The sequence below is a fragment of the Caretta caretta genome, chromosome 12 (genome assembly GCF_965140235.1).
Source record: "Caretta caretta isolate rCarCar2 chromosome 12, rCarCar1.hap1, whole genome shotgun sequence".
Lineage (NCBI taxonomy): Eukaryota > Metazoa > Chordata > Testudines > Cheloniidae > Caretta > Caretta caretta.
In genome coordinates this window covers 10,972,364-10,987,679 of record NC_134217.1, presented here as the reverse complement: position 1 = coordinate 10,987,679, position 15,316 = coordinate 10,972,364, and positions in this window count along the sequence as shown.

The window sequence follows — 15,316 nt, the reverse complement described above, 5'->3', positions numbered from 1 at the left end:
TGCCATATTTGGGGACAGGAAGGAATTTTCCTCCAGGGCAGATTGGAAGAGACCCTGGAGGTTTTTCACCTTCCTCTCTAGCATGGGGCACGGGTCACTTGCTGGAGGATTCTCTGCTCCTTGAAGTCTTTAAACTATGATTTGAGGACTTCAATAGCTCAGACATAGGTGAGAGGTTTATTGCAGAAGTGGGTGGGTGAGATTCTGTGGCCTGCATTGTGCAGGAGGTCAGACTAGATGATCATAATGGTCCCTTCTGACCTTAATATCTATGAATCTATGAATAAACTAGGGTTGCCAGGTGTCTGGTTTTCAGCCAGAACGCCCAGTTGAACAGGGTGCTGACCAGGCTGTTAAAACTAAAAGTCCGGTCGGCGGTGCTGCGGGTCTAAGGCAGGCTATTCCCTACCTGTCTTTGCACCACGCTGCACCCTGGAAGTTGCCAGCAGGTCCAGCTCCTAGGCGGGGGGCGGGAGCATGGGTCTCCGCTTGCTGTCCCCACCCCGAACACCGGCTCCACACTCCCATTGGCTGGGAACTGCAACCAATGGGAGCTGGTGAGGCAGTGCCTGTGGATGAGAGCAGAGCTTGGAGCCTCCTGGCCTCCCTGCCTAGGAGCCAGACCTGCTGGCCGCTTCCGGGGTGCAGTGCAGAGCAAGGACAGGCAGGGAGCCTGCCTTAGCCCCACTGTGCCGCTCACCAGGAGCTGCTCGAGGTGAGCCCGCACCCCAACCCCGAGCCCCAACCCCCTGCCCCAGCCCTGAGCCCCCCCCAACCCAGAGTCCCCTCCCACATCCCAACCCCCTGCCTCAACCCGCAGACCCCTCCCGCACTCTGAATCCCTCAGCCCCACCCCCCAGAGCCTGGAGCCACCTCTTGCACCCCAAACCCCGCATCCCCAGCCCCAGCCCAGAGCCCACACCCTCAGCCAGAGCCCTCACCCCGTCCTGCACCCCAACTCCCTGCCCCATCCCAGATCCCCTTCCTGCACACTGAACCCCTCATTTCTGATCCCACCCTGGAGCCCACACCCCCAGTTAGAGCCCTTACCCCCGTCCTGCAACCCAATCCCCTCCCCCAGCCCAGTGAAAGTGAGTGAGGGTGGGGGACAGCGAGCCACCGCGGAAGGGAAATGTAGTGAATGGGGTTGGGGCCTCGGGAAAGGAGTGGGGCAGGGCCTTGGGGAAGGGAAGGGGCTAAGGTGTTCAGTTTTGTGCGATTAGAAAGTTGGCAACCCTAGAATAAACCCAGACCCCAAGGAGGGGATTGTGATTGAATGAGCAAAGGTGTGTGGAGTCTGTGTAAAAGAGCCTGGAAGAGCGATAAGAAAGAGCAAGGCAGTGTAGAGGCATCCCTGGCCACAAAGAGCTGCATGGGTGGAGGTCAGCTCTCTTGCGAAGGGCTACAGGTATCCTTTCTGGTCTCTGTGGTATGTGGTGTAAGACAGCCAAGCAAAGTTAAGTCATGGCACATTCATGTGGGTGTCACACACCCTTCTAAGAGATACTTTGTCTACACTACAGGGGAAATTCAATCTAAGCTATGCAATTTGAGTTACGTGAATAGCGTAACTCAAATCGACGTAGCTTAGATCTACTTACTGCGAGGTCCACACTCCATGATGTCAAGGGGAGATGCTCTCCTGTTGACTCCCCCTACTCTTCTTGATCTGGTGGAGTACAGGAGTCGACGGGAGAGTGATCTGCCGTCAATTTAGCGCATCTTCACTAGAAAATGATAGTGGTAATTTGGACTTTCTCAGACGTTTGACAGGCCATCTTTGTAATTTGGGAGAGGTGCACCTTTCTTCTGTGATGTGTATATAAATCCAAAGTAAATAAATAAATGTGAGATGAACTTGTAAAGAAGGGGTGATCGCTCAATAGCGTTTATTACTGCTTGGAGCTACCTATGGGTCTCACAAGGTTTCCATTTCAGTTTCTTGAGGGTCTTCCTCTAATAGGCCACAACTTGCCTTTGTCTATTGTGAACCTGAGGGGGGGGAACACGGCTCCTGTTCCAATCTAGCCAGCGTTAGTATCCAACCCAAATGGGCAACTTGTCAGGGGATAATCCAACACTGGCACAGTAATCAAAGCTTCTCCAGGTCTTGGAATGCCTGGCTTAACGTGGCTGTCTGCCTGAATGGTGATCTCTTCTATACATGGGAGCAGCTATCCCAGCAAAACTCCACACAAACACCTGGCAACAAGAGACAAGCCCCATGAACTCCTGTAGTTGGTGGGCACCCTGGGATTCTGGCATTCCTCAGCCTTCCCCTTGCTAGTTCAAGAGTTCCTGCACAGATCAGGATGTTGTCCAAGTACACAAGTCTCCTGAAAAGTGTCAAGTTTCAAACACCTGTTCCATTAACAGCTCAGATGCAACAGCATCACACTAAACTACCACAAGCCCTGTCCACCAGTAAAGGTGGTCTTCACATGAGGCTGACTCTTCCACCTGGACTTGCCAGCACATGCTCCATTCATTCAGTGGAGAAAAACATTCAAATTCTGCTAATGCCTCCAGCATATTATCAATGCAGGGCATTGGGTATGAGTCCTTGTGGATCATATCATGCAAACTTCTTTAATCAATACAAAACCAGATTTTCTTATTCATAATAGGGCCAATAGATCTATGACTTTGGGTCTCTAATCTATGCAGCCTTGAAGTCAGACCAGAGCTGTAAATCAATGGAAGAGGAGGTATGGCTCCACTTCTGAGAAACCCATCAGTGTTTTTGCCTGCCCCTACAGGTGCAGGCAGGCAGAACAGCTTCTCCCTGCAGCAGAGCAAGTTTTAGAAAACATATCAATTGGCTAAACATCTCCAGGCTCTTCGGTTCTGCCTTTGTTGAGAGAAGAGATTCCCTTTCCATAGTTGTTGAGACACTTCGTGCATCCTGCTCACTCACCTGGAGTGCAGCATGGCAGATAAGACTAAGTAGAAAGGGAAAGACAAGACACTGTATGTTCTGCACCTTCCTGACGACTCAGTGTCTGGATAAAAATCTGAGCCTGTTCTGCAGAGACCCAGGCTCCTTTCAAGTGCTGATGCGGGGCAGGGTTTCCTGGGGCCCAAGCAGGAGACCTCCCAGGAAGCCACAGTGGCAACTTAGTGGAGGCCCAGTCCAGGCCAGGGTTTTCCCTTTACCTCTCCCTGTGGGGGAGCACAGGTGGAAGAAAAACAGCAAAGAGCCAGAGATGTTTCCCACCAAGCTTGCTGGAGCCTGAGCTCACAGCGCCAACTGTCAGCTGCAGAGCAGCCCAGCCCTTCGCCCCGTGACTTCTGCTGCAGCAGGGCACTACTGACAGAGATCCAGAGTAGACAGAGCAAGAAGAGCTGGGTAAGGGGCCCTCAGCCCAAACCCTCCCTCCATTCTACATCATCCCTCGCCTCCCCACCAGCCTGTCGTTGGCTTAGGGCTCCTCCCTGCCAACAGCGTCACCCTAGTTCTGTCTCTTGGTGCAGCAAACCAGCCAAGGACTCCATTTGAATCTCCAGGGTTGGAGCCTGATGCCCCTAGGGTGGGGAAACTTGGAATCCTAGCAAACGCCCTCCAGACTGGGGAGCCCGGGCCAGCTCCTCCCTACAGCTTGAACCCCCTATTTCTCAGGGCATGACACCTGCTCAAAAGAGTAACTACAAGGTTCTCCCCTTTCCATGGGGCTCTCAGTCTGGAATTTCTCTCCCATCTGAGGAGGGGAATCAAAGGAGGCATATGAAAAAGAAATCTCACAGATGTGCAGACCCCACTAATTGCCCCCAAGAGAAATTACAAACATGCTTAGGATCTGTTTCCTTCCTCCCTATCATCAGTTTTTGAGATGGATGGAAAGAGGAGTAAGTCCAAGAAGGCCCTGGTGGCAAAGAAAAGAAAGGGAAAGAAAGGGCACTAAAAATAAAAAAAGCATCCCTCCCCCACCAGTTCCCTTCATCTTCTGAAGAGTCTCATTAGGACAGGGGTGAGCAAACTTTCTGGCCCGAGAGCCACATCGGGGTTGCAAAACTATATGGAGGGCTGGGTAGGGAAGGCTGTGCCTCCCCAAACAGCCTGGCCCCCGCCCCCTATCCACCACCTCACCGTCCCCCTCAGAATCCCCAACCCATACAACCCCCCCCCCCCGCTCCTTGTCCCCTGATTGCCCCCTCCTGGGACCCCCTGCCCCTAACCACCCCCCCGGGACCCCATCCAACATCCCCCTCTCCCTGTCCCCTATCCAACCGCCCCCTGTTCCCCGTCCCCTGAACCCCCAACCCATTCAACCCCCCCTGCTCCCTGTCCCCTGACTGCCCCCCAAGAACCCCCGCTCCCCGCCCCCTTGCCATGCCAGAGTGGTGGGCCAGAGCGCTAGCAGCACAGTGAGGTGAGGCTGCGGGGGAGAGGGGACAGCAGGGGAGGGGCCAGGGGTGAGCCTCCCCGGCCAGGAACTCAGGGGCCGGGCAGGACGGTCCCACGGACCAGATGTGGCCTGCGGGCCATAGTTTGCCCACCTCTGGATTAGGAGGTATTCTAGAAGGTGCAAAGTGAAATCTGTTTCCCATACTCAGCATAAATCCCAATATTTTTCTTTGGAAGAAGGCCCCACTTCCAGATTCTGACCCCAGTCAGAAAGAAGAAGAGGTTCAGGATAAACTTTTTTCCTACGGATTATTTTAGTGTTATGTTTAAAGAGACAATAACAACTTCAGATCACCTCCAGAGGAAATCCCTAAAATGAGAACAGCCAGTCTTCGAGGGCAAGTGGACGATTAAGTGATATTACCCCTCTGCTTCCAAACTAGAACTTCATATTCCTATAAATGCTCCCTTTAACGAAAATTGTTAAGTGGGACTGGTAAGGCCAAAAGACTGAGTAGAGTTCCTGAAGTGAATTTCGTCCTTCAATTTGTTACTTTTCCTCTTTATTGGCATGTGCTTCACTCTGTTGGCTGTTCTACAACTGTAAGTTATAACTGTAAGCGTATAATTGACGTCAACACCGTGAGTGGATCATGTGATTAGGTCATTAGATTAGTTTAACTGATAAGTAAATATGCAAAAGCTGGAAATGTGAATGATTTTGAGAATCTGAATTTCACTAAGGGTATGTCTACACTACGAAATTAGGTTGAATTTATAGAAGTCGTTTTTTTAGAAATTTTTTTTATATAGTCGATTGTGTGTGTCCCCACACAAAATGCTCCAAGTGCATTCAGTGCATTAACTTGGCGGAGTGCTTCCACAGTACTGAGGCTAGCATCGATTTCCAGAGTGTTGCACCTGGGTAGCTATCCCACGGTTCCCGCAGTCTCTGCTGCCCATTGGAATTCTTGGTTGAGATCCCAATGCCTGATGGGGCAAAAAACATTGTTGTGGGTGATTCTGGGTACATGTCATCAGGCCCTCCCTGCCTCCCTCCGTGAAACAACGGCAGACAATCGTTTCGCGCCTTTTTTCCTGAGTTACCTGTGCAGACGCCATACCATGGCAAGCATGGAGCCCGCTCAGCTCACTATCGCCATATGTCTCCTGGGTGCTGGCAGACGCGGTACTGCATTGCTACACAGCCGCAACAACCCATTGCCTTGTGGCAGCACACGGTGCAATAGGCCTGAAAACCATCGTCATCATGTCCAAGGTGCTCCTGGCCACCTCGGTAAGGTCAGTCAGGAGCGTGCAGGGACTAAATTAGGAGTGACTCGACCAGGTCTCTTTAGTCTCAGATTCTCAGATTCTCTTTAGTCCTGCAGGCAGTCCTATTGTACCATCTTATGGTGAGCAGGCAGGAGATGAGGATGGCTTGCAGTCCTACTGCACCATCTGCTGCCAGCCAAAGATGTAAAAGATAGATGGAGTGGATCAAAACAAGAAATAGACCAGATTTGTTTTGTATTCATTTGCTCCCCCCTCCCTCCCTCCGTGAAATCAATGGCCGCCAATCATTTTTGTGAGGTCTGTCAGGGGCACCTTGAAACTTTAATGGAGATTCAGTCCTGCCCTTTCTTGATTTTAATTCCCTTGAAGCCATGTCGTCAGTCACCCCTCGCTCCCTCCCTCCCTCCGTCAGAGCAATGGCAGACAATCGTTCCGCGCCTTTTTTCTGTGCAGACGCCATACCATGGCAAGCATGGAGCCCGCTCAGATCACTTTGTGCAATTAGGAGCACATTAAACACCACGTGCATTATCCAGCAGTACATGCAGCACCAGAACCTGGCAACGCAAAACTGGGCGAGTAGGCGCCATCAGCGTGGTGACGAGAGTGATGAGGACATGGACACAGACTTCTCTCAAAGCATGGGCCCTGGCAATGTGGGCATCTTGGTGCTAATGGGGCAGGTTCATGCGGTGGAACGCCGATTCTGGGCCTGGGAAACAAGCACAGACTGGTGGGACCACATAGTGTTGCAGGTCTGGGATGATTCCCAGTGGCTGCGAAACTTTCGCATGCGTAAGGGCACTTTCATGGAACTTTGTGACTTGCTTTCCCCTGCCCTGAAGCGCATGAATACCAAGATGAGAGCAGCCTTCACAGTTGAGAAGCGAGTGGCAATAGCCCTGTGGAAGCTTGCAACGCCAGACAGCTACCAGTCAGTCGGGAATCAATTTGGAGTGGGCAAATCTACTGTGGGGGCTGCTGTGATGCAAGTAGCCAACGCTATCACGGAGCTGCTGATATCAAGGGTAGTGACTCTGGGAAATGTGCAGGTCATAGTGGATGGCTTTGCTGCATTGGGATTCCCTAACTGTGGTGGGGCCATAGACGGAACCCATATCCCTATCTTGGCACCGGAGCACCAAGCTGGCGAGTACATAAACCACAAGGGGTATTTTTCAATAGTGCTGCAAGCACTGGTGGATCACAAGGGACGTTTCACCAACATCAACGTGGGATGGCCAGGAAAGGTACATGACGCTCGCATCTTCAGGAACTCTGGTCTGTTTCAAAAGCTGCAGGAAGGGACTTTATTCCCAGATCAGAAAATAACCATTGGGGACGTTGAAATGCTTATAGTTATCCTTGGGGACCCAGCCTACACCTTAATGCCATGGCTCATGAAGCCATACACAGGCAGCCTGGACAGTAGTCAGGAGCTGTTCAATTACAGGCTGAGCAAGTGCAGAATGGTGGTAGAATGTGCATTTGGATGTTTAAAAGGCGCGCTGGCATAGTTTACTGACTCGGTTAGACCTCAGTGAAACCAATATTCCCACTGTTATTACTGCTTGCTGTGTGCTCTACAATATCTGTGAGAGTAAGGGGGAGACGTTTATGGCGGGGTGGGAGGTTGAGGCAAATCGCCTTGGCCGCTGGTTATGCGCAGCCAGACACCAGAGCGGTTAGAAGAGCACAGGAGGGTGTGGTGTGCATCAGAGAAGCTTTGAAAACCAGTTTCATGACTGGCCAGACTACGGTGTGAAATTTCTGTTTGTTTTTCCTTGATGAAACCCCCCACCCCTTGGTTCACTCTATTTCCCTGTAAGCTAACCACCCTCCCCTCCTCCCTTGGATCACCGCTTGCAGAGGCAATAAAGTCATTGTTGCTTCACATTCATGCATCCTTTATTAATTGATTACACAAATAGGGGGATAACTTCCAAGGTAGCCCAGGAGGGGTGGTGGAGGAGAGAAGCACCAGGAGGGGTGGTGGAGGAGGGAAGGACAAGGCCACATGGCACTTTAAAAGTTTAAAACTTTAAAATTTATTGAATGCCAGCCTTCTGTTGCTTGGGCAATCCTCTGGGGTGGAGTGGCTGGGTGGCCGTAGACCTCCCCACCGCGTTCTTGGGAGTCTGGGTGAGGAGGCTATGGAACTTGGGGAGGAGGGCGGTTGGTTACACAGGGGCTGTAGCGGTGGTCTGTGCTCCAGCTGCCTTTCCTGCAGCTCAACCATATGCTGGAGCATATTAGTTTGATCCTCCAGCAGCCTCACCGTTGAATCCTGCCTCCTCTCATCATGCTGCCACCACCTTTCAGCTTCAGCTCTCTCTTCAGCCCGCCACTTACTCTCTTCAGCCCACTACTTACTCTCTTCAGCCCGCCACCTCTCCTCCCGGTCATTTTGTGCTTTCCTGCACTCTGACATTGTCTGCCTCCACGCATTCGTCTGTGCTCTGTCAATGTGGGAGGACAGCATGAGCTCAGAGAACATTTCATCGCTTTTTTTCGCCTTCTAATCTTCACTAGTTTCTGGGAAGGAGAAGATCCTGTGATCCTTGAAACACATGCAGCTGGCAGAGAAAAAAAAGGGACAGTGGTATTTAAAAAGACACATTTTATAGAACAATGGGTACACTCTGTCACAGTAAACCTTGCTGTTAACATTACATACATAGCACATGTGCTTTCATTCTAAGGTCACATTTCCCCCCCCCCCCCGGTGGCTAACAGCGGGGAACATTTCTGTTCAGCCACAGGCAAACAGCCCAGCAGGAATAGGCACTTCTGAATGTCCCCTTAAGAAAAGCACCCTATTTCAACCAGGTGACCATGAATGATATCACTATCCTGAGGATAACACAGAGAGATGAAGAACGGATGTTGTTTGAATGCCAGCAAACATACACTGCAATGCTTTGTTCGACAATGATTTCCAAGTATGTGCTACTGGCCTGGAGTGGTAAAGTATCCTACCATGGTGGGTGGAATAAGGCTGCCCTCCCCAGAAACCTTTTGCAAAGGCTTTGGGAGAACATCCAGGAGAGCCGCGAATGCCAGGGCAAATTAATCATTAAACATGCTTGCTTTTAAATCATGTATACTATTTTAAAAGGTACACTCACCAGAGGTCCCTTCTCCACCTGGCGGGTCCGGAAGGCAGCCTTGGGTGGGTTCGGGGGGTACTGGCTCCAGGTCCAGGGTGAGAAACAGTTCCTGGCTGTCGGGAAAACCGGTTTCTCCGCTTGCTTGCTGTGAGCTATCTTCTTCATCCCCAAAACCTGCTTCCGTGTTGCCTCCATCTCCATTGAAGGAGTCAAACAACACAGCTGGGGTAGTGGTGGCTGAACCCCCTAAAATGGCATGCAGCTCATCATAGAAGCAGCATGTTTGGGGCTCTGACCTGGAGCGGCCGTTCGCCCCTCTGGTTTTCTGGTAGGCTTGCCTCAGCTCCTTAAGTTTCAAGCGGCACTGCTTCGGATCCCTGTTATAGCCTCTGTCCTTCATGCCCTGGGAGATTTTGACAAATGTTTTAGCATTTCGAAAACTGGAACGTAGTTCTGATAGCAGGGGTTCCTCTCCCCATACAGCAATCAGATCCCGTACCTCCCGTTCGGTCCATACTGGAGCTCTTTTGTGATTCTGGGACTCCATCATGGTTACCTCTGCTGATGAGCTCTGCACTCACCTGCAGCTTGCCACGCTGGCCAAACAGGAAATTGAAATTCAAAAGTTGGCGGTCCTTTTCCTGTCTACCTGGCCAGTGCATCTGAGTTGAGAGTGCTGTCCAGAGTGGTCACAATGGAGCACTCTGGGATAGCTCCCAGAGGCCAATACCATCTAATTGTGTCCACAGTACCTCAAATTCGACCTGGCAAAGCCAATTTCAGTGGTAATTCCCTTGTCGGGGGTGGAGTAAGGAAATAGATTTTAAGAGCCCTTTAAGTAAAATAAAAGGGCTTCGTCGTGTGGATGGGTGCAGGGTTAAATCGATTTAACGCTGCTAAATTCGACCTCAACTCCTAGTGTAGACCAGGGCTAAAAGTTACAACAAAGTCCTTGGTTTTTGCTGCAAATGAAGCTCATTGACACATAGCCTTTACAATCATCTTTGTGAGAGGCACAGTGTGAAACCAATGATAAAACTGTCCTTCCCTGGTTTGTCGGAGAGAATTTTAAATGATTTTACCCCCTTCCCAACTTGTATCCTTCTCTTTCAAAGAGATGGTGTTTTTGATCCATTGGGCCTTTCTAATGTCTGATTTGTGAACCTAAAATAACAAACAGAAAACATCATGCATCAGATGAGAAGCCTGGAACTAATCCCAATAAACTTGTCTGCATGCTAGTGTAAGGAGGCAGGAAGCTGCTGGGCCAAAGCCTTGGGTTCTTAAAGAACCCAACCAAGATGATGTTTTGTGGGAACTACCAGAGCAGCCCTATGCAGATTTATGGAGCTAAATTCAATGGTGATACAAATGGTGGTACCAAAGCTGGGTAACTTGCACTGATAGCCAGATCAAAGCAAGTGATGGGCTAGATCTTTCTCTGAATTAGGGCAGGTTTGCACCATTCACAAGTGTAAAGTTCCCCACCAGGCTACAGGAGGATCTCTCCCATGGGAGAGCCTATGGTGTTACAGAAGGACTGTGGTGGTTCCTCTTTATGACTCTCCTAAATTCTCTTCCATATAGTTGGGCACTCTAAGTAATCTGCGTATCTGAGACCATAATAGCCATTGACCTAACTATACACTGAGTGTTTGATTTTACCCAGGCCCTTTCATGAACAGGAAAAGAAAGATTACTAACATTATTGGGGACACGTGGTGCCAGAACTAATTGATTTGCTTTCTACTTTCCTTGCTGCTGGCCTGCTTACCTAAGCCCATTGCCTCCACGCTCTCTGTTTTCCCCTTACAAAAGACTAACTTTCATGTACATATCGTATTACTGTACTGCCCTTGTCTCAAAGTCCTAATCACCACTACAAGTCAGCAGTATCATGACTGGGAGTGTTTAGCAATGCCGGTCTTGCTGCAATTCCTGGGGAGACCAGGGGAAGCCACGAATGTGTTGCATATTGCATTATGGTAGTAGACAATAACCACTTTCTTTTTTCTTTTTTTTTTTTACACAAATGAAACATATGCATGCACCGTGCTATAAAAAATCCCAGCACCTGGGGGCGCTGCTGAACCAGCCATTGTTAGCTGTTGCTTCCTTCAGTCACTTATGTCACTAGCACCTGCAGCTGAGATTACTGGTTTAAGCAGAGTTACTAGCGTATTTTCTGAAAGGCTTCTCTATAGATAGTGCACAAGACTGGAAAGCTGAGGCCCACAAAAACAATTCATTTACATAGTAATGTAACATCCGATGGTCCAGGGACATCTACATTGAACACATCACCGGCCACCGACAGTACCAGGAGGTGTAAGCCGGTACAACATCGTGCATCAACTATGGGAAAGGGACTGAGATACTTTTTCCATTGGACCATATGAACTGGAACCATAAACTCACTGAACATTAAATCCCACCAAATGAGGGTAGATCCATGCTCATCATCGTATCCATTCATTATACTCCGCACCTGAACATAGATAGCCATTATATGGACACGACTTTCATCATTATCTCTGTCATGGAGATAACATTCTTTTCTGGTTTGGTTACTCCCATGTTATTTTAGCTTTCACTTTGCTCTACATTAGGTATATGACCAGTAATATTCTGTTAATTTCTGCTGTCACTTATATCAGGGCAATCACAAAAGCTAGTGGATGGAATCACCAGGGTTTCCAATCTGGGTTTCCATAGAGCTGAACCACCAGAGCTGAGACAGTTTTGGATAAAATGTTCACTTTCGGCCCATCGAATCCGCTCATGTCTGTTGTTTCTTAGATCAGTATCCTGACCTATTCAACCCATTCATGTGAATGAGTACAATTTGCATCCGGTGGGTACATGGCTCTGTTTCCAGCAATTTGCGTTTTTTGTGTGAAAGATAAGTGGCCAGTTCTGCTCTCACTTACACTGGTGCATCCGCAATGAGTGGAACTGAGTGGGCCTAAGGATTTTACTGAATTACCCCAGTACACAGGTCAGCAATTGTGAAGTATATTTTTATGACTTAGGTGACATGAACTCCTTCTGCTGTGGGCTATTGCCAGAGTATTGGCTAATTATGCTACTATAAATGGCAGGATTGTCCCTATTTTGTGAGAGGTACAGGGATTGTCTCATGCTATGTAACACCTACAGTAGATGAATTAACCCTAGACAACTACAGAACACCATTTAGAACCTCAGTCACTTCACTATTAGTATGTGCAAGGCATGTGAATTGTTCCACTTGACCAAGGAATGTGTCAAGGATAATCTTGTCCAGGCAAACTTGTTTGGTGTGGGCTATTCGGGTTTCTTACTTTGAAGCAAAGGCTCATGGGGATTCCTTGTGTAATTCTGTATGTTATCATGGTTACATCTGTAGCTGGGATGCATGGACAATGTATGGCTAATGTATGGACAATGTATGTCTGCATGAATGCACTGATCATTTGCTATGCTTCTGTAACAGTGCCTGTTACTATTGATACAGCATTCATGATCTATTATTAATGAAACAATAAGTGTACTCACTGGCACTGTGTATGCCATGAACAATACCTTGTCAATACTGAGAGTATTTATTTTTAAAAACTATTTTAGTTAGTGACATAACTTTACACATGTCCTTATGGAACAGAGATTAGACTCATTCTCTGCTGTGAGGGGTTTACAATCCTCATAAGCCAAAAATACACAGAACATAGACAGGGAGGAGCTGGCACTAGTTACTAATGAGGAGTAGAAGAGAGGAAGCATTTACTGTTAAGGTGAGTTTGAAGGAAAGATTTGAAGAAGGAGGCAGAAGGGCCCAAATCCTCACAGGTATTTAGACTTCTAGCTTCCACTGAAATTAATGGATGTTAGAAGCCTAAATATCTTTGTGGATCTGGGCCAAGGTGCTTAGTGAATGAGAACACAGAGATTGTTCCAGGAACAGGGGCTGGTGATAGAAGGCAGGAAGCTGAGTGTCCAAGGAGTTGAAGGCAATGATAAAGTGAAAGGATTGGAGGCCATAGAGGTTATAAAGGGGGATAAGACCAGAGGAATAGGTGGGGACAAGGAAGGAAGGAACTCCTTCCCTGGCCTTCTAGGGAGAAGAACTAGCTGCCTAGGAACACTATAGCTAGAGCATTACTGGGCAGGGTAGCAGAGCAAAAGGAGCTTCTGGCTGACCGCTGCCAGACTGAGGCCCTGGAGAAAGGGCCGATAAGGTGCTAGGGCTGCCCGCACTTGACCTGAGGGAAGTGGCCAACACAGACTGCAGTTTGTGCCTGGAGCAAGGGACTAGACTGGTGACTGCAGAAGGCCACCAAAGCGAGTGGCTGGACTATAGACTGCCAGCTCCCCTGAAAGTAGGGAAGACAGCAGGGCAGGGCACAGCCAGAGGCCTGTGCCCAGAAGAGGACGCTGTGGTCCGGGGAGCCATGTGGGTCACAGAATGATGGAGACAGCAAAGCTGGAGTAATGGGGAGCAAGACACCACTGGAAGAGGGCGCCCTGCGGAAGGACTTGAGCTAATTCCAGAACAGCCAGCAGGAGACGCCATGGTGGTGAGTCTCGCACTGCTACAAGTCCAGATACAAACTTTGCAGCTCTGTCCCAACTCTAGTGTATTGTAACAAGTGTATTGCTTTCTGAGCTTGATTTGGGAAGTGGGCATGTAGATGGCTTATCTGGCAACTCGCATTATTATTGTAATTGTTTTTGCGGGGATATTCATGGACTGTAGCCACATGTAGGAGCTCGCATACAATGGATAGACTTGTATCAGCACCTTGCCAAGCACTCCTTTATTTATACGCTATAGACTCTGGCCAGGTCTACACCTACAAACTTACATTGGTATAACTACGTCGCTCAGGACTGTGAAAAATTCACACCCCTGAGCAATGCAGTTATACCGACTTAACCCCTTGTGTAAACAGCACTATGTCAACGGGACAGCTTCTCCTGTTGATATAGCTACCGCCTCTCACAGAGGTGGATTAACTATGCCGACAGGAAAAGTTCTCCTGTTGGCATAGCAGCATCTTTGCTAAAGTGCTACAGTGCAGGTGACACTTTTTAAGTGTAGACCTGCCCTCAGTGTGTGAAAATGCCTATGTATGTGATTTGCAGTGTTGTAGCCATGTTGGTCCCAGGATATGAGAGAGTCAAGGTGAGTGAGGTAATATCTTTTACTGGACTAACTTCTGTTGATGAAAGAGACAAGCTTTCTAGCTTCACAGAGCTCTTTTTTAGGTCTGGAAAAGCTTGCTACAGTGTTACAGCTATATAAAGGGTGGCACAGATTAAGTGTAAGGGGTTAACACAAGGTGCAAGAAACCATTGAAAATGAAGTGGGAAATTAACACCTCTGCAGTCATAGGACAAAGGAGGATTAGTAGGTTACAAATTGTAGTAATGAGCCATAAAACCAGTCTTTGTTGAAACCATGATTTTTAGCGTCTAGCAGAGTTATGAATCTAAGTTCCTATGCTCATCTTTTGAAATGTTGTGCAGGTTTCCTTTGAGGATGAGGACTGAAAGGTCAGATATTGAGTGATCACTTTGGGAAAAGTGTTTAACTGTGGATGATAGGGTATTTTTGTCTTTTATTTTTCTGTGAGTTCATGCAAGAGCATAGGTTTGTTTGGTTTCACCTAGGTAGTTGTCATTAGGGCATTTAGTGCATACTGGATGAGGTACACCACATGTTGTGATAGGCATATGTAAGACCCATGGATCTGGAAAGGTATGTTGTGGGTATTGATCATTGTAGCAGGAGAGATATGTTTGCAGGTTTTGCATCTGTTGTTCTGGCAGAGACTGGTGCCATTTTGAGTTAGTGAGTCCTGACCTGCGGGGAGCTTGCTTCTGACAATGAGCTTGGCAAGGCTGGGAGAGGGGAGGTTGTTTGAAGACCAGAAGAAGAGGTCAGGAAAGATTTCCTTCAAGATGTGGTTCCCATCAACTAGGGGTTGTAGCTGTTGGCTGTTACTGAATATGGATTCCAATGTGGGGTGGTAATTGACAACCAGGGCTGTGTGGTCAGTGGGGGGTGGTTCTTCTGTACTGAAGCAGGTTGTCTCAGGGTATTTGGGTGTCCCATTCCACGATGCTATCTACTTTTCTGATGTAGTATCCTAGTTCGGTGAAGGCAGTTTTAAGCGTGTTAAAGTGTATGTAATGGTGTGGCTATTTACTTCCTGTTGAATCATCGAATATCAGGGTTGGAAGGGACCTCAGGAGGTCATCTAGTCCAACCCCCTGCTCAAAGCAGGGCCAATCCCCAGTTTTTGCCCCAGATCCCTAAATGGCGCCTTGAAGGATTGAACTCAAATTAAACTCGATTAAACCCTGGGTTTAGCAGGCCAATGCTCAAACCACTGAGCTATTCTTACCCCCATGAGCGATCCCTCTCCTCGTGGACATAGGTCACTCTATGGCACCCTGTCTCTTGGCCCATCCCTTCTGTTCAGGGGCCCTTTAAGAACTCACAGTTCACACAGTTATTCAAACAATCCCCAGAGGCGATCCCATTTATTTAGTCCTCAGGTACACATGGGACCTCCAGGCC